Genomic DNA, 24,837 nt, shown 5'->3' with positions numbered 1-24,837 from the left:
TCACCTTCGCAAGATGGAGATAAAACAAGTGTACTCTTATGGAAACTGTCAAGAAATCTGAAACAAGAACCAGGACCACATGAGAGTTTTATTAGATCCACGTCACTGGAAAGCTTTCTAATTCTGGATTGGTTGGGATTGGGATTCTGGATTGGTTCGGAAGCATTTATTTCAGATATGACTTTCCAATGTCAAGCTGAGAAGAAAACAACAGCAAAAATCACCTCAGAATACCAGGTATACTCAGGAATACCAGGTATATTTAAGGGTGAATGAAATTTGAATATGACCACAGAAAGAACAAACACATACACAATACAATGATTTTTTTATAGTAAACCAGCAGGGTTGCCAAAATCTGCAAAATAGTTACCACGAATATACAATTACTCAAGCCTGGGCAGCTTTGAAAGTAAGGACAAACAAGCCAAACAGTGCATAGAATCATAGTTGAAAGGGACCTCTAAGGTCATCTAGCCCAACCCTAATACAGGAACTCATAACTATCTGCCTACCCATAGTGTACCCAATTTCAAGCTCAAATAATTCCCACACACACACACACACAAAATCTAGATAGATGGGTAGGCAGATAGAACTCATAACTATCTGCCTACCCATAGTGTACCCAATTTCAAGCTCAAATAATTCCCACACACACACACCCAAAAAATCTCTGGAATCCAGCCTAGCCTGGAGGATATTCACCTACTATTCTGCAGTGGTGATCAGCAATACCCTGGATATGCAAGGAAGGGCCACAAAAGACAAACACTGGCACATCCTTTCCTTCCCACCCATTCACAATCTGCCTAAGTTCATAAAATCAGCATTTCTATCAGTTGACAATCTATCCTCTGCTTTAACACTTTGAAGGAAGGAGAACTCACCACCTCCTGTGGAAGCCTGTTACACTGAGGAACCACTCTAACTGTCAGGAACTTCTTCCAGATAGTTAGCCAAAACTTCTTTTGAATTAATTTTAACCCATTGGTTCTGGCCCAACCCTCTGGGGCAACAGAAAACAACTCTGCTCCATCTTCTATATGATAGCCCTTCAAGTATTCAAAGATAGTTATCACCTCTTATTCGTCATCTCCCCAGGCTAAACAGACCAAGATTCCTCAACCTTTCCTCATATGACAGTCTCCAAACCCCTCACCATCTTAATAGCCCTTCATCCTTCACTGCTTCATCCAAATCATTTATAAATATGTTGAACAACACAGGACCCAGGACAGATCCCTGAGCACTCTTCTCCAAGAAGATGATGAACATCTAACTTGTTTTGCACTCATGTTCGTGCCAGCACAATGCCTATCACAGTAATATTGATGAGCTTTTCTGCTGATTCAGGTGGATAGTTGTGCTAGTCTGTCAGAGAAGAACATAATTTAAAGTCAGTGGGCCTTTAAAGACTAACAAGATTTCCTGGGTATAAGTTTCTGAGTGTCTAAAGATTTGACTGCAGACGAGAGAAGCCTAGATGTAGTAAAACTTGGAAGAAAGACATTTAGGTCCATTCCGCATCCGAGTAAAAAAGTGAAATACTAATCTTATGCAGGCACTTTTAAAAATGTTTTACACGATGTAATCTGCATCAAGTGTCCCAGCAGCAAACTGGCAGCTAAATCCTCCATTATCAAGCAATAGTTGGGGAATCCCCAAAAGTGGATTCCCCTAACTATCTGGCACTAGCGGGAGGAGAGCAAGCAGCAAGCCACACACCAAGGACATGTGTGTAGCCAACATGGGCAAAGTAGCATAGTCTCCATCTCCAGTGCCTGCCCTCGAGCCCACCTCCCTCTCCCTTCTACCTGAATGGGGCTTTTTAATATTTTTTTGAGCAAAGAGCCTGGAGCAACGAATATGTGTTGCCATGGCCAGACATAGCCACGAAATATTTCCTCCACCAGTTAACACACAAAGCATGCCTCTCAGCCCTCAACCCAAAAATTGTGAAAACAGTTACTGTTCTTGAGCTTCAAGGGTGACATTAAAATAAGCACTATACATCTGTGATTAGATACATAGGCATTGCAATGGAGAAGTTTCACTAAAAAAAGAAAATTAATCACTGTCCCTTTAAAACAAAAGGTGATTGCTGCCTGCCTGCCTGCCTGCCTGCCTGCCTGCCTGCCATGAGTGACAGGTGGGGGGAGAGTCATGAGTATAGTACATTCTTCCCCTCTGCCATTTTAATCAGTGGTGCAGAGTGCCAGGAAGCGGGAGAAAATGGGAGAAGAAAGTGGCACAGCAAGAAGGTGAGAAATGGCAGGGGGTGCGATTTTTAATAGCATCATGCACTTTCGCTGGCATGACGCTATTATTTTCAATGTGCGGAATTCCCCTTAGTATTTCATATTTTGAAATAACCTGGAATGGGAATTATAGTAGGAAAACATAATTCTTCTTGCATTGAATTGTATAATATACAAAAAACCCAGTAATTTTGAATTTTTGATTTTGAGTACTTGGTTATCTCTACTTAGAAGTTGAATAATGTTCTGTTCTTCATGAACAATTTTCCACTTACTTGACAAGTAAATAAAATAAAGTGAGCCATCTAGTCACAATTGACTTATGACAACAATATCATGTGGTTTTCAAGGCAACAGATGAGCAGAAGTGGTTTGCCATTGTCTCCCTCTGAATAGCTACAAGTCCCAATCAAATAGCTAAACATTTGGTTCAAACTGGAATCTATAAGTTGCAGTTACAGTACTAAATATGAGATATTCTGAGGTGGAGGGAGATCAGTAGAGAATAAAGCATCACTAATAATATGAATGAGAACTTGATGGCTGGATACAGGTCTAGACTCATAAGTCAATTTCTGGTAGAGATCCAATATGAATTGGTCTTCATATTCACTCAAAACTTTATGACCTTACTTTTCCTGTTCATTACCACTCATTCCATTCCTCCATTACTTTTGGGTAGAAGTTGAGCAGGTGGACATTTTGAAACTTCAGGCACATTATGATGCTGAGCATTTCATTTTGTTTTGCTTTTGGGATAGCAGCTAGTTTATTTTTCAACTTCATAATAATACAAAGAAACTTCAGTCATGGTCTTGATGACCCCTGAAAGAAAGGAAACCATACAATAATAACTGGATTTTGAAATGTGGTAATGATGGGCTACAGACAATAATAGACAGTTTGTTCCGGGGGGGGGAAAAAAACTTTTTGGTAACTATAACATACTGCCAACTCCTCATCCAGAACTTTCCCCAGTAATTCAATTTTGTCTCTTAAAAATATCAAATACCATTGTTAAGATTAGTTTTATATATATATATATATAACATTCCTCAAGCATCACTATTCCTTTTCAACTAGAGAAGCATCGTAAAAGATCAGTTTGCCAGACGCGATAGCTCCATTTTCAAAAGCAATGAGCACCAAGTAATTCCACTAACATCAACAGGAACTACAGAGGTTTGAAAATTCTGGTCTACTGTCTGAGGTCTTCAAATATCTGGAAAGTAATTGTCTGTGACTGATATTTCATGAAGCCTAAAACACGGCATTGAAGATGATTAGAAGGTGATTGGCAGCATTGTCTCCATCTGGTGCAAAGAACGCAACTGTTTGTCATGTTAAAAGTATGAAGCACAAACTGCTTTGGAACGCCTATAGATCCCCATCTATAGACACAGATTAAAAGCGCACAGTGGAACTCTGCAATAGCAAGAAAGAAAACCTGCAAAATCTTTCTGTGCTTTCTTCAAAGTCAAAGTCTGGGCAGTCCAATTTGCAGGCCCACTTTGAAGCCAAAGGCTTGCCAGTTTTCCCAGGATTTATATCCTGGTGCTCCATTTGCTGCTTGTGAAGGGTGGATTATCTTCTTCTTCTTCTTTTAAAGACACTTGATATAAAACAGCATGTTAAATTCTAATGAGCTCATTGATGTTTTCAGTCTAATCTTTCCCTGTATAACAGCAAAAGGAAAATTTGATAGAAAAAACAAATTAAGAGCATAGTTGTGGCAGTCTATGGCTATCTGATCTCTCAAATTTCTGGTCTCATACTCTTTGTGACATTTTAGCAGAAGAATTCAATAGTATTAACATGATTCTGGAGCTCCCTGTCAACGGCAAATATGGCAAATATATGACAAATATACCATTAAAATGGCAAATATACCATTAAAATCTCTTTTTTTCCCCCAAGAGTCAATCAACTATACCAAACGCTACCATCAGCAATATTGGCTATATAAGATATTTAGGCACTTAAGTTTGGAAGGAAAATATTAATACCTAGGAATTGCGTGGATGTGACAATAGCTACTGCTTAAATATCAAATCAAGGGCTGATAGAATGCATAGAGTATAGAACTAGGAATTATTTTGTTCCCACAAGTCTCATCTTCAAAAGTTGAACATTTCCCCCCTGCAAGGTTGGCGATAATTTACTTTCAATTCAAAACGAGTAGTGTTTCCATTGGTTTTGTGCTCACACTTTCAAGTGTCAACATTGTAATTGGCTTGGGTAGCCTTTTTTGATGCATATTCATAATTTCCTGGTTTGCTTGACTTAAATATGTACCAGTGTCTAGGAGAGTGGCAGGGGCAGGATGGCACTCACTGGAATCCTGTGTTGCTGTGTTGTCACTGTTGCCTCTAACTAGTGACATCACCATGTCAGGGAGTGTCCTAGAATTCACCATAGGCTTTCCCCTCATCCCACCACTGAGTGCTGTTAAGGGAGAATGGGGAGCTTTGACAGTGGTTCCTGAGGAAATGGTGACCATAGTGGCCAAGGATCTTCAAGGAAGAGTGATTTACCATATCAAATCACCATTACTCTGTAGTAGTTTGCATCAGCACATGGGCACATCCTCACAACTTACATTACAGTACTATATAATTTGCCTAAATCAGGGCTAGTCTAACTGCGGCCCTCCAGATGTCCATGGACTACAATTCCCAGGAGCCCCTGCCAGCAAATTCTGGCAGGGGCTCCTGGGAATTGTAGTCCATGGACATCTGGAGGGCCGCAGTTTGACTAGCCCTGGCCTAAACCATATCTAAGTTAGACGTATGCAAACACAACAGAGTTGTACCTTATATTCCAAGCATACTATTTAAACTCATAGCTTCAACAGAGGACTGCTCATCTCTTTTCTGAGTAGCAATACTTCTTAAGAGGCCTTTAGAATAATCATTCTTTATCCCCATCTTCATGTAGTAAATTGTGATAGACATTTAAAAAAAATAATAAAAGTACACTTGCTAGTAGCTAGCTACTCAATGGTTCATTTCCATGCCATTCAAATAACAAAACATGAAAGATATGATAGTAAATACAGGGGTAAAAAATAAAATGTGAAAAAAGCAATATATAGTTTTGCTACTGAAATGAAATTGCAAAATTGAAAACAACAATGATCCTCAACTGCAGTCACACTTCCAACAAAACATCTCGGGGTGTGATTTTCAATTAGCAACATCTTGAAAATGAGCCTGCCTTTTACATTTAAAACTGCTACCACTCAATCCATCAAGTCTTAAAATCTTGCTCTTGATTAATTGTGTTCTCTTTTGCCATTTCTCTCAAGAAGGCATCATAAAATCAAGGCTACATTATTCAAAGCATCTTTCAAATGAGATGCATCCCTAGCTAGCCAATTCAATCACTACGGAGCATTGCAAACAGTGGGTGGTTTGTGTTTTTGCAAATGTGGGATTCATTACAAAGGCATTAGGATATAATTTACTATGACATGGGCATGCCGTTCTACCTTTGCATAAGGATTCTACAGCTCTTTGGACTCACCAAGGGAATCTGGGAGTGTTGTGAACTAAGCCCCGAACATGGGGAGAAAGAAGCTGTTTCCCAACAAGTCACTCAAATTGATTAATAAGCTGCACTGATTGGCTTCATAACGGCGAGGTCCAGTTATTCGCCACTGGAAAGGTGGTGGTTTCTTAAACAAAGGATAATGAGAGGAGAAACCGCCATCGGTTTTCAGTGAGTGATGCTGCTGGAAGCTCTTTCTTTTCTCTCACAAACAGAAACAAAGTTTAAAATGCTAAAGGTAACATCTGTGTCTCATTAATGCAGTAGATGGGAACAAGAGGTATCAAAGCTGACTATTACATTGAACCAAACAGGTGATTTGTATTATTCTTTAAGATGCGGAAATGAATGCCAGCCTTAAGAAAGCGACACTTTGAAAGGAAAATCCAATTTAAAAAAAAAATAAACTTCTGACCCGCAGAAGCATCCGCACTAAAGCTTTTATTTTATGAAAATTGGCAGAGTGCCACAGCACAGAAGAGCAACTGTGCTTAGAAATATTGCAGAATATAAAAGGAAATTTAAATGCCACTGTCTTTATAGAAAGCAGTGCGGCTTTAGTATATAACTAGCTAGAAGTCTTTTTTGTCCCTGAAAATGTTCGTAATGCCACTTCCATTGGACTAACTGAATTACAGAGTTAAGCTTTGGGCACCAAATATCACTTTCAAATGAAAAGCACAGATGCTTGGTATTTGGAGATTTAAAGGACACATTTATTAACTATTAAAGTGAGTTAAATGACTGGTTTAAAGAACACATATTGTCATTCTCCAGGTTTTTTTCTAGGTCTTCTCAGAGTTCAAGCAAATTGAAACATTCAAGGTGAAACTTCAATGTTTCCCACTTTTTTGTATAATGGAATTACTTGGAAATTTGGTGTCCTGAATATTTCAGAGAAATATTTAGGATTAGGGATGATTCAAGACACCCCCCCCCCCCTCTAGGATTCTTACACATGACTGATCCAGGACATCCGTTCCAGTTGCCTATCACAAAAATTGAAGGGAATTTTTATGTCTGAGAATGCACAGCTTATGGTCAACCAAGCCGAACAGGGCTATGAACCATGTAGGAAGGTTGACCAAAAGCTTAAAAATTTTGAAAGATATTACTGTCTGTCTGGCCTGATAATAAACACTTAGCAGTCTACTATGTAAGACTGGTGGATTTAATTCAGTTTCATTCAGCTAACAAAGCTTATTGCTAGGGGCATACCAAAAGACTCAACAGCAGGAGCCATAGAGTTGGCACATGACTCCGGCATTCATGTGGGCCTCAAACAAGAAATCCAGAGTGCCCCTTCATGCACAGATGTGGAAGGAAGAGCAGGCAGTGGTAGCTGTTTCACTATGCCATTTCTAAACCATCATCAGGGCCGACTCTCCTCCAAGCCCTCTGCTCACTTCTTCTGCATCAAAGATAGTGTGAAGGATCATCAGTCACTGTCCTTCTTTTGATCATTCACCCACTCACTCTCACTGTGACTGGGATGATAGGGGGTAGAAGTAGCAAGGAGGAGACACAACAAACACAACTGCAGCAGTCACAGCAATGTCATTGGGCACAGGGGAAGAAAATGAACAAGAAAGGGGAAGGAGGCAGTTGACTGTTGGCAGCAACTGTCTCTTCACTGCATCCAAAGAGAAAATGAGCACAAAGGGAGATTTAACTGATGTCAAAAGAAACTGATGGAGTTATCCAGGAGCAGCATATGGGCACCATGGTATGCACTGGGCAGATTACTTGGGATATGAATCTTGGAAAATATCCAGAAATATTGCTTCAAACATCCTGGATGCCAGATCTAGTACCATGATAAAGAAAACTGACATAAAATTGTGGTATTAGACTAATACACACATATTTGTATAATAATGCATTATGAAGTCTAAGGAAAGGAGGCACATTCAGGATTCCAGGTAAACAATGTATTGGTGACTCAGTTGAAATGCCAAAACTGATCTTGTAGAACAGGCAATAAACCCAAGTGTATGGAAAAGAATGGTCAGAAGCTCTAGACCAGTGGTCCCCAACTTGCGGGCCGCGGCCCGCCGGCGGGCCGCAAAGGCCATGGCGCCGGGCCGCGGCTCCCTCTCCCCGCTCCCCCCCCCGCAGTAAAAAACTTCCCAGGCCGCAAGCTTGCGGCCCGGGAAGCTACTTACTGCGGGAGGGCGGGGAGAGGGAATCAGGGCCGGGCCGCGCCCGTGCAGGCCGTGCCCGCGCGGCCCGATCCGCGGGCGCGGCTCGCGGGTGCGGCCCGACCCGCGGGCGTGGCTCGCGGGCGCGGCCCGACCCGCGGGCGTGGCTCGCGGGCGCGGCCCGAAACGTGGGCGTGGGTGTGGCCCGCGCGGGCGCGGTCCCCGCGGGCGTGGCCCGATGCCCTGCCGGTCCCCAGCCTAATAAAGATTGGGGACCACTGCTCTAGACAGTCCTGTCACTTGAAAAGCTTGGATTTCTGATTAGAAGCTTTCAGTAAGAAGCAAGAAGCAAGAAGAGTTGTGAAAGGATAGCAACAAAGCATTGGATATTGTTTTATTGATATTTGTTCACTTTAGATTCATATCCTTTAGTGGAACATTGCTAAATACACAGAACATTCCTCGTGCAGTTCAGTCTTGCCTTTAAATAAGAATTGGCTTCCACAGCAGACTTCCTAATTAATTTAGCCCAAAGAAGACGGACCATGGCTCAGCACATGCCATGAGAAAGCCCCGTTAACAGTCCCTGCTGTTGCCAGTTAAGAGATCTTGGGGAATAGGTGTTCTGAAACATCCTTCCCTGCATGTGATTCTGCAAAGCTGTTGTCCATCAGAGTAGAAATTTGAAGCTAGATGGAGCAATAATTGGACTTGGTAGAAAGCAGCATAATTTGTTCTTATCTGTACAGCTTTACAATGGCTTAAATTGCCTCTAGCATTGCTTTATAACACTCTCTGTTAACTTATTTACCAACATCTAATCATGCAGTAGGAAAGAGGGAAAAATTATTGCTTCTTACTGAAAGCTGTAATATGCACAGATGCATTACTAAGTGAAACTTAGTTGTCATATTTCCTAGGCTGTTTTTGCAAAGTATATCATTAAGGACTTATTCAGATGAATAATTCAACATGTGCTCCTGCCACAGTTTAGCCATTGCAACATAGTCCTGCAATTCCAAAACAAAGGCAAACTGTAGCGGTGGGAGGGGGGAGATAATCATTGTTGTGTTGGTGTTGGCCTTTTTTAATAGGTGGAGAGCATGTGCCTAAGAGGGCAAAGCCTGACAAAAAGGTGTTTTCACAGGACCTGAAACAGAATATTCTAAAGCAGCCATGCTGCTGGCACATTTGAAGGTGGCCACAGACTGAGGAATGTGAGATGAGAAGCCCAAAGTGTTTCCAAGGGCACCTAGTAAGTGAAGCAATGAAGGACCCTTTTGTCACACACATATAAAACAAGATACATTGAGAATAGTTAGTTCACTCTTAGCTTAGGCCTTTTAAAGGCTCAGTCATTGCACAGGCATCCAGCATACTGCTGGGAGTCCTGGAACCTGAGAAAAATTCTTAAAAGGACAGTGAGTATAAAAAAGGTTATGAGAATGGCTATTCTAGAGGAAAAACATGTAGATGTTCCTCCACATCAAGGCCAGCATAATTGTAGTAGCATTCAGAAATTGAACTCCTCCTGTGAGCAGTGCCCTTTTTCTCAGAAGTCAAGCAGCCCACATGTTTTTAAAATTTAAAGCCAGCAATATTTTGAATGGATTTTGTTGGTCGAATAGGCAAGATTCAGAATCACATAAACAGACAGCCAATAGCTACTGTTGGGATATTCAGACCTCATCGAATTGATGGGGGTTGACTGCACTTGTAAGTTTCTCAGCTTTCTAATTCAGTTTGGCAACTCCATAAATCATATTACTATCAATCTTTCTAGAAAGTCATACTTGGAAGAATAATATACAGTGATAGGGCCTAGACAGAGCCAGTTCTTTCTTCAAAAAATCATCTCTCAAGGACATTTCTTCATTGGAAAATTGTATTGGTGGATACAGGAGAATGATAGGGAGGGGAAATGAGTATTAATTGCGTGGGGCAATTAATTATTCTGTGTTTCTCTTTGTGCATTATGCCACAGTTTTATTGAACTCTTGTGTATTAGATATTTTCAACTGTTAACAGGTATCCATAAAAAATGCAAGGAACATTGAGTGAAGCATAGATTGGCATCTATGACATTATAAACTAACTGACCCAAGATCTTTGCATTGGAAGAAAGGAAAAAGTCAAAGGACAGGGGCCAGGCATCAGGTTTCCTTCTCCCCATGTTAAACTTTTTGTTTCAAAAGTGAAAGAGTAGATTGACCAGTTTTATACCACCTCCCAAACAAAGGGTAGCTGCCCTTTATTTTTTAATGCCCAGATAGAAAAATGTACTTTGTGACTATAATCAGAAATATCTGGAACTGACATTATTTTGTTCTTCCTGAACACTGGTACTTATTTGTGATTCTAAAAGCTAAATGAGAAATTGGTGAAATAAGAGAGATAAAAATGGGTGTATACCAATAAACCAATAAACTGACTTAGCTTACATGTTAATGGTTAGAGAAATCATCAGTTCCCATATTCCAGACCTGATTGTCTAGGGGTTTTTTTTAATAGATTATCTACTTCAAATACAAATTCAGAGTCACTCATGATAGTGACCATAGTGATATCAACTTACTTGGAAATTATTTGAAAATCACCGATAGGATTCAGACATGACAATGAAAATCAGAAAAATAATTGTATAACACAAGAAGCCTCTTTTGTATGCTGAGAATCTGGTCAACTGGAAGTTTACAGCAAACATGGAAGAAACATGGTTGTGTATCAGAAAGCAGGAAAATTTCTATATCTAACACAAATATACGAATATTAGCGATCTGTAAAATTGTATTTTACTTCAAACAGTATTTTTGGACACTATATCATATATTAAGGTGACCAGATTTCAACACTGGTAAAGCGGGACACCATTGACCGGGGGGGGGGGGGTCTTGATTAAAAATTTGGTCTATATGGAGCAACAAAAAGTTTCATAGAATGCATAGAACACAGAAATAGTATTGTAATATATATATTTTAATTTCAACATAAGTACAATTTGCCAGGTGCCCCCATATGCCCCTCCAAAAGTGGGATAATCTGGTCACCTTACATATATATGACAATTTGATGCAGGCCTGCAACTCATTAGCTGTAATTTCTTGTGAAAGAACAGGACTTTCCCCCTCCCCCCCAAAAAAACTCCCTAGCTCATGCACTTTCATATGCTAACTGTGTTGATCTGTGGTGAAACAGCAAGATTCAATTCCAGTAGCACATTAGAGACACACAAAATTGTCAAGGTATGAGCTTTCAAGAGTCAGAGCTCCCTACAACTTTGACTCCTCCCATTAGTTATTTCTTCACATATCCTGCAGTGTTTGGTGCCTTGTGAGACATGGTACATATCTCCAAAACTATGACCCTACACTTTTGTACAATTTTAGCTTTTGCGATTCCTCTGTTTTTATTGCAGTTGGACTGATTAGCAGTTGACATATTGCATGGTAGTTTGGATGCTGAATGAATGGTGCTTGAATTAACCATTGCTTCAGTTGAAAATAATTGCAAATAAACTGGACCAGGACTTTGGGATTCCTTTCATTGTTGGTACTGCAATTCCCATGATGATCCTGAAGTTAGTGGCCAATTATGAAAATCCTAGGCCTATTCTCTGATGAACAGCCTGCCACAAACAGAAAGAAATATCCTTATATTAAAAAAATCATTTCTATCCCACCTTATCTCCTCAGATTCAAAAAGATTAACAATGCAATAACGAGGTTGCAAGAACACCTCATAAAAACAAATAAAATTCCAGTTTCCCCCTAAATCCATCATCTTCCAGGCGTGATAGTAGTGATTCAGTGGAAAAGAGGAAGCTCTACAAACTGGAGTCAACACTCTAATGATGATGTTTGAAAGAAACAATTATATGAAGAAATCTCTTCATCCAGAGTGAGCACATAATTAGAACTGATGTAGTTTTCCATGAAAGATTGTCAGTAAGATTTAGTGATTTCCAGAATGTAAGAATAATGATAAAAAGAACAAGGAACACAAATTAACATGTTCCCATGGGGGGGGAATCAAGCATCTACACCATACTGCAGGATGGGGATCATTGGTTAAAAATAGAAAGAAAATGCTTTTGACAATATGATTTGCATGTCTTCCTATCTGCTGAGACAATGTGAAAAAATAGAACAACTGCATTTACATAATACATGCAGCAAGGCCATGTGTAATTTCCTGTAGAGACTTCTGTTTATTTCTATAAGTTCAGGACAAGGATACAAGTCACCACTAATCATCTTACATAATTGCGCCCATTCAGAGGATGGACTTGCTATCCTTATCATATTGGAAACATTCTTGATGGCTATCCATTATGAAACTTGTGTTCTCAGCATAACTGTATCCTTGAAGTTTATAAATGGGGACAAAATCCTGAGCAGAGTGTCCACAACATCACAACATAGAGGCTAAGTAGGAGCAAAAAGGGACATGAACTGGTAGTGGAGAAAACAGTTCACCCTCTGTCTGGGTATCCCCTCAGACTACCCCAATGACCCCAAAAACCCCGAAGGCCTTTCCCCTTGGGTAAAGCTCCTGGAACAACCGGGCAATGCCGGACTTACCCCACAAGGGCCTCCACCACTGAGAACACTGCTGCACCTGCTGCCAAAAATGACATTACTGCCTCACCCACCACCAAGAGCGCTGCGGCTGCCGTCTTTGCCACCGGGATCACCATTAGTGGTGCCTCAGCCATGGAGAACATCATGGCTGTGCTGGGGAGGAATGCTGAAGGGAGAACAGGCACTGCTGTCAGCAGCACCTCCAGAGTCTCCTTCGCTGACAGGAAGCCCCACCTCAGAAGAGAGGGCTACCCAGAGCAGTGAAGATGCGGGAAGGATCCAGGGCAAGAGGGAGAGGACAGAGGACAGAGAAGAATGGGATACAAAAAGGGAGAAGAACTTACCGGGAAGGAAGGAAAAGAAGCTGGGTTTGGGAGGCCACGTTTGGGACTTGCGTACACCTATGGAAAGGAAAAAAACGCACTTGCCAACAAAAGTGTGTTTAGTCAAGGCTATGGTATTCCCAGTAGCAATGTCTGGCTGTGAAAGTTGGACCATAAGGAAGGCCAAGCGTCAAAGAATTGAGGCTTTTGAACTCCGGTGCTGGAGAAGACTCTTGCGAGTCCCTTGGACTGCAAGGCGAACAAACCAGTCAGTCCTAGAGGAGATCAGCCCTGACTGCTCTTTAGAAGGCCAGATCCTGAAGATGAAACTCACATACTTTGGCCACCTCATGAGAAGGAAGGACTCCCTGGAGAAGAGCCTAATGCTGGGAGCGATTGAGGGCAAAAGAAGGAGGGGACGACAGAGAATGAGGTGGCTGGATGGAGTCACTGAAGCAGTAGGTGCAAACTTAAATGGACTCCGGGGAATGGTAGAGGACAGGATGTCCTGGAGGATCATTGTCCATGGGGTCGTGATGGGTCGAACACGACTTCGCACCTAACAACAACATGGAAAGGATGTAAAAGAAATGCTCAGAAAATGGTGGGGTTTAAATAAGTTTGGTCCACAGGGAATGGAAGGAGGAGCTAAGGAGACAGAGGAGGGTACAAAAAGGACAGAGACTGAGAGAGGGGGTGGGTGAGTGAAAACAGACCAAGGAAGGAGGAGGTTAGTGGTTAGAGAGAGAGAGAGAGAGAGTATAGAGGTGGAGGAAATCTGCAAGTAGATGTAAAGAGAAACTGTATGAGATGAAGAGATAGAAGCTTCCTCCTCTGTCCAATGGCCAGAAAGTTGTCAGGGGCAGGAGGCACCTTCCAGCCAAGGCTAGGAGAGTCATGACTGGTAAGAAGAGAAGGAAGAAGGACCACCACTCAGTGCAGCTTGGTACCCCATTCCATCCTACTCTATACCTTCCCTTCTGGCCTGGTCATGGGGATGCTTAATTACAAATTGTTGTGCACTCAGTAGTCCCCTAAGATGTGGTTTCCTGAATTTGGCGAAGAAATAGAAGCTCAGTTATACCGACTGTCTTCCTAAGGAACTCTAAATTCATACACAAAAATGAATTCTTAACTATGCTTTAATTTTTAAATTTAATAAAGCAAGAATCTGTTTCAGGTGACCTGTAGTCTTACTGCTTGGATTGGCTTTTTATTGTTTGTGTGTTTTTCACTAATAAAAGAATGCATTAGGCATAAGATTTAATTGATCATTCATGAGGAGTAATTCAGAATCTGTGAAGGAAACATCCATTTGGTGAGTTGGTAGGGTAGTTTATTTATACCTAAGGATGTTAAGGTAAGGAAGGGAGTTGTTTCCAGTAAAACTATCCATCATTAAAGTGGGAAAGAAATTCTAAGTTACACTTTAAAAATTGACACAGTTAAACCAAACATTTGTACATATCAACAACCAGGTTCCAACCATAGAAAAACTGAATGTTTTGCAATAGTTTGGAGACACTTGTAACCTGCAGTCTTTGATACAGTATATCATGCCATCTTGTTGAGATGCATGGGAGACAGAAGTAGATATCAAGGGATGTGCATTGAATTGTTCCAACTCATCCTTCATGGATTGGACTCAAAGGGTTCTATTGAAAACGAAGTATCCAGAGTGGGACCTGTCCTGTGGAATTCCAAATTCTGTTTCCCATGCTTTTCATCCTGAATGGAAATCTCTTAGGATAAGTTTTTCAAAGTTTTGGGTTACTTGTCATTACTGTTCTGATGATACCAGTTTACCTAAAACCTCTGGTGATGCAGCAGAGATCCCAAATAGTTGTCTGGTTGCTGTGGATAACTGTCTAAGAGTAAGAAAGGATTTAAACTAAACCCTGAAAAGGCAGAGGTAATGCTGTCTGGGTAGGCAGACAGCTTGAAGGACATTATGTTCCCCACTTTTGATGGAGTTCATCTGACGTTTGCTGACTCAGTTAAATGCCTTGGGGTTATACTGGATCTAACATTATTGCTGGAGAAAATTTAATGCAGCTACAAAAAAAAAAAAGCACCACTTCCTTCTAATTCAGCTTAACACTTAAGATGGCCCCTTACCTTGATACTGCTGATCTGGCCACCTAGATCTATAAAACATTAACATCACAATGAGATTACTGTAATATACTGTACACTGGTCTTCCTTTAAAATAAGCTCAGAAACTTCAATTGGTGTAGAATGTCACAGCCTGGCTATTATCAGGAGCTAGATAGACCAAGCTTTTTATTCCCATTCTGCAATCACTCATTAATAATTGGCCACAATTTAAGGTACTGGCTATCACTCACAGGCTGATTCTACATGGGTGGAAAAGGTCAAAAGAACAGCCATATGGAGGCAGGGAAAATCTCTGCATGCATATGACATTGCCACCAGGCCACCATTCTCCCAAGCCTGGCACAGATCGGGCCCCAGAAGCCCTGCACTAAGGGTACACAGATTCTTCTGTGTTCCCTTTCAACACTGGTGGGTTTAACAGGGCCTGTCCTCCCCACACTACAGAGGCCTGCAGGGGACAAAGAATGTCCTGGATGGCTTCATGGTGTGTCCTGGCACTACAGGATAGACCAGGGCATTGTTTGCAATCCCACCATCCAGCAAACTACAACATCCCCTGATGCCTCCCCCATGCAGCAGAATCTACCTGCTGCCACCACATTTCCCAGGGGGACCCTGTTCATCAGGACACTGGGTGTCCCACAGAAATGTGTCCCATATGGGATACATTTCCATGCCGGAGATGATCTGATGCTGAAATGTTTCCCCTGTGGAGATTCCATGCACTGCAGAACATGCAACTCTGCAGCATTGTACTGGAGGCAACCTGGAATGGTGCCGCTGGTGAGGAATCACACACAGATATTAGGGCTGTGTTGTTTGAAATAGTTTACAAGATGCTTTGATTAATTATTAGGGACTGTGATCTGTACTACTATGTATAGTTTGCTGTAAGGTAGTATCCCAATATGTAATTTTTGCATAAATGAGTGTGTCATATTAACACACACTTTGGTCATTTTTTAAAAAGAAGCTATGATGGCAAATCTGCTGTTTGTAACGATTGATAGAGAGTGCCTTTGGATACACATGCTAAAACTGGTTTAGTGGGAATTTTATTTTCCAAAGGATCCCTAGGAATTGTAGTTTTATGTGGGTTACTTTGTTTTTCTTAGTGGTGAACTACAATTTCCAATATTTTTTGAAGAAGAGATAGAGGTAGGGAATGCAATAGAGATAGGGGACTGTGTAACAAATTCTACATAAGATCTTCAGAATGCCATATTGCTACAATTTATGAAAATAAATTTCATTTATAAAAGGTTATTTTTATATATGTTAGTATATTTGCTCTTTTAATTAAATGCAGTTTATAAGTCTTGATCCTTCATTGAGTATTCATTATCTTCTTGCATGAAGGGTTCTTTGGATACAAGTATGCATGCTTTTTTGAAGAGAATCTTTCAAAGAAATGTCTCCCATCTGCTGGTGACTTTGAAAAGTAGAATTTTCACTGCTGGTCGAAAGGCTATGTAGTCTGATTTCACTTTCCTAAGCAGTTGTTGTTAGGTGCGAAGTCGTGTCCAACCCATCGTGTCCGACCCTCCTCCTCCTCCCATTCTGACCCTCCTCCTCCTCCCATTCTATACAAAGTAGTTTATCTTCACAATAAAGCTTAACCAATCTCTTGCACATTTAAACTTTGCCAACATCTAATAGTAAAACATTTCAGGTAGAAGCTCTGTTTAACTGGATGACTTTTAATCTCCACAACCAATCAGATCTCCAATCTCCACAGTCAGAAACTGTGCTGCGCAAAAGACCCCCCTGGCTCCATCCATATACTGAAAACACTTGGTGGGTACCATGACACTCATGGGGATATTGGGGGTCCCAGCTAGAGGAAGAATCCTTAAGAAATTGTGGGTGGGAAATATAGACAGAAAAAAATGTGATTTTTGCTGCTGGGACTAAAGGAAACTAGTTCCTGTTACTTTAATTCTGATATTCAAGAATTTGATTCAAGGTGTTTAAAAAATCAATGCTAGAAGCAATCACCCCACTGGGGTATCATAAATGGGCCATTAATGGTTATAGGAATGCATAGAATTGAAGAAAGTAATTGGTATGCCATGATTAGAAGTTTCTTTCAGCTGTGTCCTGAAAAACTTTTCCATTCCTTTCAAGTATTCTGATACTGAGCTTCTCATCAGCCATTGTTTCCTCTGCCTCTAGTGTGATGAGCTATTCACCCCTTTAAATCACCTCAACTACATGCAGCATTGCATATTTAGAAGCAATCATCGCTTGAAAGACAAATGTCTGACAACAGAAAGCAAGTCTGTGCTAGTTACTAGATATTAACTAACTAGAAATGCCCGGGAAACAGTTTCTTCAGAAACTATGATTTTATGTACCCTGCAGGAAATTGCTTTACAGAAGCTCATATTTTTGGAAATCCCTCCTGATTATTTTCTTTAATGGCATCCACTATGCTCACATTTATTAGCACATTCTAAATCAAATCTAGAGCCAGAGTTTATTTGTGAGACTTTTTCCTGCTGTTTGCAATTACCTCTCTGAGCTAAAGTCAATGTTATATCAGCAAGTGTCGGTACGTTTTAAAATAAATCCTATCAATTGTGTCTTGCATTTCTGTCTTTTTTGAATACATCCATTCAGGCAACCTTCGCACCCTAAAGTTGGAATCTGTTCTAAGACATTCAGATATGGAGATGTGAAAACCATGAATGCTCCAACAGAAAACTGTCCCAGCTATTGAGGTACACTGCTGAATTTGTAGGATGCTAACAATATATGTTAATACGTTTTCAGACTTCTGATACAAATAGGTATATCCTGCTGAGTGTCAGAAGGGAAACATTCAGCCTTTATTCCTCTTCCTGGCTGAACATTCTGCAGTGTCAATGTTTGAAAGTAGAACTTTTTTTAGGAAGGATTCACCTGAGGAGGAGAACATTCGTTGTCCTCTCACAGTCCCTCTACAGCAGTGATTCCCAACCTTCCTTATGCTGTGACCCTTTAAATAAGTTCCTCATGTTGTGGTGACCCCCAACCATAAAATTATGCAAGTGTTCTTTCACGGAAATTAAACCAAAACTGACCAATGGCGTGAAGATCCATTGTTCATGGTTGTATATAAATTGTTTTTTCCCCACTGTTTCTCAGATCATTTCTTCCTCTTGTCCCGCCATGCCGATCTTGCTCTTTTCCGTTCTTTGCTTAATATGAGCCAGCAGTGTGATGCACTGGTTAAAAAAAGGTTAATGATATTTTAGGCTGGAACAGCAGAAGGGTAGTGTCAAAGTCACACGAGGTAATGGTGCTGCTCTAAATTGCTTTGGTTAGACTTCACTTGGAGTATGGAAATGACCTTCTAATTTCTTTGCATGTCCCACCAAAAGGGAAAGCATGAAGTACAGCAACAACATGAGGAGTCATTGCAGAGTGCAGCGCATACAGAGGAAGACCCCCTGGATATGTTCAACTGAATATGTTGAGGAAGCAAGTCTGCTCATGTCTACTCAGAGGGGCTTAGTCCCATGACATCATACTTAGGACAGCACTGTGAGACATTTTAGTGCCCAGAGTTATTTATTTACTGCCAATTTCTATGAAAGATTCAGGAGGGAGGGGGGATCACCAAATATTATTCTTGTTTTTCAGCAGGATTCATTCAAATGATGATATGATGATACAGAAACTATGCAACCTGTAAATATTTTAATTAATCCAACTGCTGCAAAACTATCATGAACTATGCTGTCATGAAGCATTTTACACAAGGGACTATTTCATTAAATTGCCATAAGACATAATGCAAGCATGCCCAGTTATTTAGAAAATGGATGTGCCCTCTTTGCTCCTCTCTCCCTCTATTTCTCCCTTTCTCTTTCTTTCCGTGAGCTTGCTTGAGGCAAGGCTTAGGTTGATATGTTAGTTGAACAGAGAACATCTCCTTTGTTGTTAGGAGATCTCAGTAGGCATCATAGACTCCGGGCTAATATGGGCATCAACAGGAGAAAACATGTTATGGTGGAACAGTTTATTTCCAGCAATGACTTCTCCCTGTTGAACACTTTAAAGCTTCACTTATTTTTACCTCCATGGATCATTACAATTCATCTTTCTGTGGATTCATCGTGACAATCCCCTTGCTTCTCTGGGAGTATTGATGAGCATTGACCTTCATAATAGAGTCTCTTGTGCGCGTCTCTTTAAGACCTAGGAAAGCAGGAAACAAACAGCAGTTCCTGTTATTCCATCACCTTTCAAAAAACAAAGTGCTTGCATACACTTTCTGACATCTAAATTCTCAGGCAGAAAATCCCAAAGGGTAGAAAGATTTCTTTATTATATGCCCTTGAAGACACCAAAAGTTGACACCAAGAGTGGAAACTGGTTTATGGGGCAATTCAAAGAGCAAATATTGCTCTCGCCTCAAAATAGAGCAAAATATGCATGGCAAGCAAGTTTGGTTTGAATCTGGTTCCTTGTAAAAAAAATATACCATGCCTACATTAAAGCAGAACACTCATTCACTGTCAGCCAGGCTGTAAATACTAACAAACAGAAATAAACTATTCAAGTGAAGAGTCATTTCTATTGTCCTTTATGTAAGTAGGCTATATGTTAAAATACAGCATAGGGGTTGATGATTTATCCTCACAATGATTTATGGCTCATTTCTTTCTTTCTTTCTTTTTTATTTGGCAGTGCTGTGAATACTTTAAAACTATCATAGCAAAGAGAAATGTCTGCTTTCTAGTTCCAGCTGGGTTTTAATATTTTGGAATAGATTTCATTAGCATGCAGGAATCTGTTTGCTACCCAGTGAAAGAACATTTAGTTTTAAATAAGCCAATGAAGTGAAAGAGAAGCCACTGCTCTCATTCTTTCCTCCTTTTTTGTGTTGTTACAGATGCCAGCAGGCCTGAAGAAAAATTCCATGTCCCTTCAATAGAATCTTAGTGTGTGGAAATGGCAGCTGTAGTTTTTCATGATATAGAGGTAGGTGACATCCCATTAAGCATCTAGGAATTTTTTCTCCAAACACTTGGCAACCATTCTTGTTTCTAATAACCATAGTATCATGTTTTGTTCTTATCCTTTTGCTCCACCTACTTCTATTTGATTGGTCCTGGTTAGTGCTCTGACTTGTTTTTAGATGTTCAGGGCAGCTGCCAAGCCCAGAGCTTTTGATATGGCCCATTGCTGCTGACTCCCTACTCATGCATCTCCTCTGATGCCTGTACTCACTCTCTTTCACTGCCTACTTGTGAGTGCTTTTCCTTCCTAGTGGCCATGGCAGTGAAGATCCTAGCTGCAACTAACATACAGCAACATAATGGGAAGGGTGCACAGGCAGTAGGGGCAGTAAGGACCAAAGATGGTGAGAAAACTTGTGAGTGGGCTAAGGAAGATGGGGGCACACAAGTAAAGGGCAAAAAAGGGTATGGGCATAGGAGGCTGAACAATTTCTGCTCAGGACTCCACTAAACCTGAAAACATTCCACACCCAATAAGTATATTGAAATTCTTACCATATGAAGATGTCATAATTTTGGTGTTTTGCATGACGTTGCCAACGTCCATGTCCATCCAGCAAACTTCAAGCAACATCCACCATTTTAAAGTGGTAGTTGGGGAATCACATAAAGTGGATTCCCCAACCTATGTAGTATGAGCTATAGGAGAGCAACCAGCAAGCCACATGCTAAAGAAATGTAAGAAGGCAAAGAAGCACTCTTTCTGCCTCCAATGTCCCACCCTTGCACCCTCCTCCCTCTCCCTTCTTCCGGAGACTTTTTTGTCCCTTTTTTTAGAGCAAACTGCCTGGAGCAACAAATAGGCATTCAATCGTGCAGGCAAAGGCAAAGAGAATTTTTCCCCAAAGTTGTCACAGAAAGCATGCCTCTCTAAAATGTCTCCCCCACCCAAAAAAAAAATCAGGAACAATATAATTTTTTTAAGGATTCCAGACTCATGATTCCATAAGGGATGGCATTATAAAAAGCACTATGCATCTATCATTAGATGCATAATCATTTCAATGGAGAAGTTTTACTTAAAAAGAAATAACGGGCATCACAGGGCCTTTAAAACATTGTGAAAGGGGATTGGCTGCCTGCCTTGATTGACAGGCAGAAGAGAGTCACATGTAAAGTGTGTTGCTCTCTTTCGCCATTTAAAGCAGCACTTGTGGAATGTAAGAAGCATGAGAAGGTGGCAGACGAAAGTGAGAGAGCCAGAAGGTGAGGAATGGCTGGAGGCATAATTTTAGCACTACGCCATTTCGCTGGAGTAATGCTATTTTTGTCAATGTGCGGAAATACCACTGGTTCTAACCCCATATATGCTACTTGTGATTATCAAACTGATTTGTTTCTCACCCTGGCTTCAGATTTTCTAACTATTTTTTGTAGCTGGATAAATGTGTCTAGCTGTCCAGCTGCTCCTTCAATCACATATATATTTTTAAGTCAGCCTTGAGAATTAACTTGTTCCAATTTGTATATGATAATGGCACCTTTCTGTTGATCTAACTTTCTGTTCTCATAGACAAAAGCTATGACATGTTAAGCCTTTTGTCTTGTGGAATCTTGCAAAAGTTCTTCCAACTTACTTCAGCAGTTAGATAGCATTCCCAAAATAATTTTCCATGAGTAGTCTTTCAGTGGAAAGGAAATCTTTGTCAGAAATAATGAAAAATATGCATTTAGGATGCATATTTATATATCCACAACAGATACCAATGTGCTAAAAATGCACAACACCTACATTAGAGAGTACGGACAGGCTCTATTTCCAAAAGATGTGATACACACTGGATTGAATTAAATAAGCTTTTCAGCTAATGAAAAAGGAGAAAACTATGTTGGTGGGGGCGAATCGTGAAACCTGCATGCACAAAGGAAAGTGTTTGAAGGAGAAGAATTAGGGGACACTGATTGGAAAAAAATGGCTGTATCCATATCAATGAATATCAAGTTTGTACTCCAACAACTTGGTACTCCAACAACTTGGCTGGCTCCCAGTTGAATTCCAGATCAAGCTTAAGGTTCTGGTAATCACCTTTAAGGCTGTACACGGTTTGGGCCCAGTGTATTTGAGAGACTGCCTCCCTGCCTATACCCCCAAAAGAGTCCTACGCTCTGCCACCTCCAACTGGCTGCTGATCCCTGGCCCCAGAGAAGCACATCGGTCCTCAACAAGGGCCAGAGCCTTCTCGGTCCTAGCCCCCACCTGGTGGAACGAGCTCCCTGAGGAGATCAGAGCCCTGCCCGAACTTCCACAGTTCCGCAGGGCCTGCAAGAGAGAGCTCCTCCACTAGGCATTCACTTGAGGCCGACTGACATAGAACCGCTGCTGAACCCCCAGACTGAAAGAACCAACCCATGACTGAAAGAACCAACCCCCCAATGTTACTGTTAATTCTTATTTATATTATAATGTGCTTTTGCAATGTTTTGATGCCTTATTTGAAAATTGATGTTACATATTGTTATTACTATATATCGTTCCATGTAATTTGTATTATATAATGTTCAATGTAAACTGCCCAGAGCTGCAAAGAAATGGGCGGTATAGAAATATAGATAGATAGATGATAGATGATAGATGGATGGATGGATGGATGGATGGATGGATGGATGGATGGATGGATGGATGGATGGATGGATGGATAGATGGGTAGATGGGTAGATGGGTAGATGGGTAGATGGGTAGATGGGTAGATGGATAGATGGATAGATGGATAGATGGATAGATAGATAGATAGATAGATAGATAGATAGATAGATAGATAGATAGATAGATAGATAGATAGATAGATAGATAGATAGATAGATAGATAGATAGATAGATAGATAGATAGATAAAAGGTTTGTATTGTTCTATGTTTGTATTGTTCTATATAGCTGTGAGTCAAGAAGGGGTGATGAGGAAACTAGAAATACAAAATTTGAGGCCCCTTGGTCACCTGGAAGGGGGATATTTTCCCCTAAGATAATCCATTTTTCTTTTTTGTCATGTTTTCCCAAATTCCTTTGGTGCACCATAGAATTCTGAAGATATTAGTCAACTGTGAGTATTGATGTGGCATGCATCTAGACCACATACAAGCAAATTGCCTGCATTGCCTTTTTTTTTAAGCACTACTGTAGCTCTAGCTAATGTCAATAGTGTTCTTCACATCTTATGGCCAGTAAGTTGCCTTACAGCATGCACTTAGCCAAACTACCCTCTCCTTTAGAAAGCCCTTATACTCTAAACAAGACAATTCATACCCCCTACAGTGAGGTATGCACATTAAGTCTTTAGGAGCCAATGCTGAAACTATAAGTGCTTCCGTGCACAGAAGAGTATACAAACCTAGAAAGACACATTAAAGTTTACAGCGTTATTTTAAACAAGATAGCCACAACAGTTCAATAAAGTGAGTATTGCAGAGAGAGTCATAAAATGCTGACACAGTAAAAATTCAGGAAAACCCAGACTACACGTTACAAGGAATTCATGGCTGCTGCTGACTTGTAGCTGTTCAGTACATCTCTCAGGTAATGTTTAATTAAGGAAAACATGTATAATGATGTTATTGTTCTCAGATTTTCCCCTATCCTTGCCACTTTTTCATTTGCTGCTGCTTGCTAGGATGAAGTACATCTAAGTATCATATCTTATGTCTTCTTCAGGCCTTATCAAAGACCTCCCAAGGAATAAATTTAGGTCAACAGCAGCTATGCAGTCTTCATAACATGTAGGATGTACCTCAGGCAACCATCGACCAGGAAGTTCTCTTGTGGTTGCCTCATTGAAAGGAACACAAAAGACCACGCTCATTCAAAAAGGACTTGCATGCAGGAAAACTAATTGGTAAATTGTGCCTTGTTGCTTTCCCAAACATGCAATTCATATGTTACATGGAGTTGTGTTCTGTGTTGTTTTTAGAAGGAGGCTGTACCTTGGGAGAGGCAGTAGCTCAGTGGTCCATGTTCATGGAAGCTCGAATGTTCAGACCTTGGCATCCTTGATGAAATGATCTGGTAGTAAGTGATTTAACAGAAAAGAACTTTTTTTCAGCCTGAGATTTTGGGAAACCATTGCCAGTCAGACTAGGTGGCAATGTTTAGATAGATCTATATTGTGACTCAGGATAAAACAATTCTATATGTCTTCGTAAGTATGTTTGCCACAGAATAATGAGAGACTTAGTCCGTTTCCCCTCTGACTTCCTGATTTTCTTTTCCATGCTCTGTTAAGATGGCATAGTGCAACATGGAGACTCATAGAATGTGGCCTCTCTGAGTCTTTGACTTGCTGTAATCAGTGGTGTGTGCTTTGGGTGCTGCAGAGGCTGACATTCTCTGTATTTCTTTCCCTGTAGTTTTGAATGCACAGCAGATAATAGATCACACTCTCTTGTCTCTCTTTGGCTTTCTCTTCTAAAATAACAGTGCCATCTGCCTCTGAAAATGCTGGTTATCTATACCACGAAAATTAATGAATCACTTGAGCAGCTTACACATCATCACTCATGAAGGATTCATCTATCTTAGACGTAGGCTCATAAAACCTTTGTAAAACCTTACCCTATCATTCATATGCAAGGCATTGTTTATATGTGTTTGCATACAGGCCCACATGTGCTAACAAATATTATGTACACACAAGCAGATGCCCACAAATTTGGTGTGTTCTTTTAACTAATAAGATGTCACTACAGAGATGTCACAAGGTTAAAAATCAGTTCTGAAAATAATTTTTTTAAAAATAAAAGTTCAGCTCTCTTTTGGCCTCTGGAAATTGTGATGATTTCACCACAAGATCAGATGTTTTATTCTATATATACTGTAGCATATACAATGTAATGTGATCACTTTGCTACTGATCTTGTTCCAAGCC

The 24,837-nt window shown here is 40.6% G+C and overlaps 1 long non-coding RNA gene across 2 annotated transcripts; it reads right to left on the bottom strand.

Moving 5' to 3' along the window:
• Positions 1 to 2,236: 2,236 nt before the first annotated feature.
• Positions 2,237 to 23,975, bottom strand: LOC143819792 (uncharacterized). 2 transcript variants are annotated; one of them, XR_013225093.1, is made up of 3 exons: positions 23,897 to 23,975; positions 19,037 to 19,158; positions 2,237 to 3,086 (listed from the first exon to the last, which is right to left on the bottom strand). It is a non-coding gene; the product is annotated as an uncharacterized LOC143819792 (long non-coding RNA). The 2 variants fall into 2 exon arrangements; XR_013225092.1 differs by lacking the exon at positions 2,237 to 3,086 and adding an exon at positions 18,090 to 18,182.
• Between the last annotated feature and the right edge of the window lie 862 nt (positions 23,976 to 24,837).

The sequence above is a fragment of the Paroedura picta genome, chromosome 10 (assembly GCF_049243985.1).
Source record: "Paroedura picta isolate Pp20150507F chromosome 10, Ppicta_v3.0, whole genome shotgun sequence".
In the NCBI taxonomy this organism is placed as follows: domain Eukaryota; kingdom Metazoa; phylum Chordata; class Lepidosauria; order Squamata; family Gekkonidae; genus Paroedura; species Paroedura picta.
The sequence above is the reverse complement of the archived record's forward strand: the minus strand, read 5'-3'. Positions and strand labels throughout refer to the sequence as shown.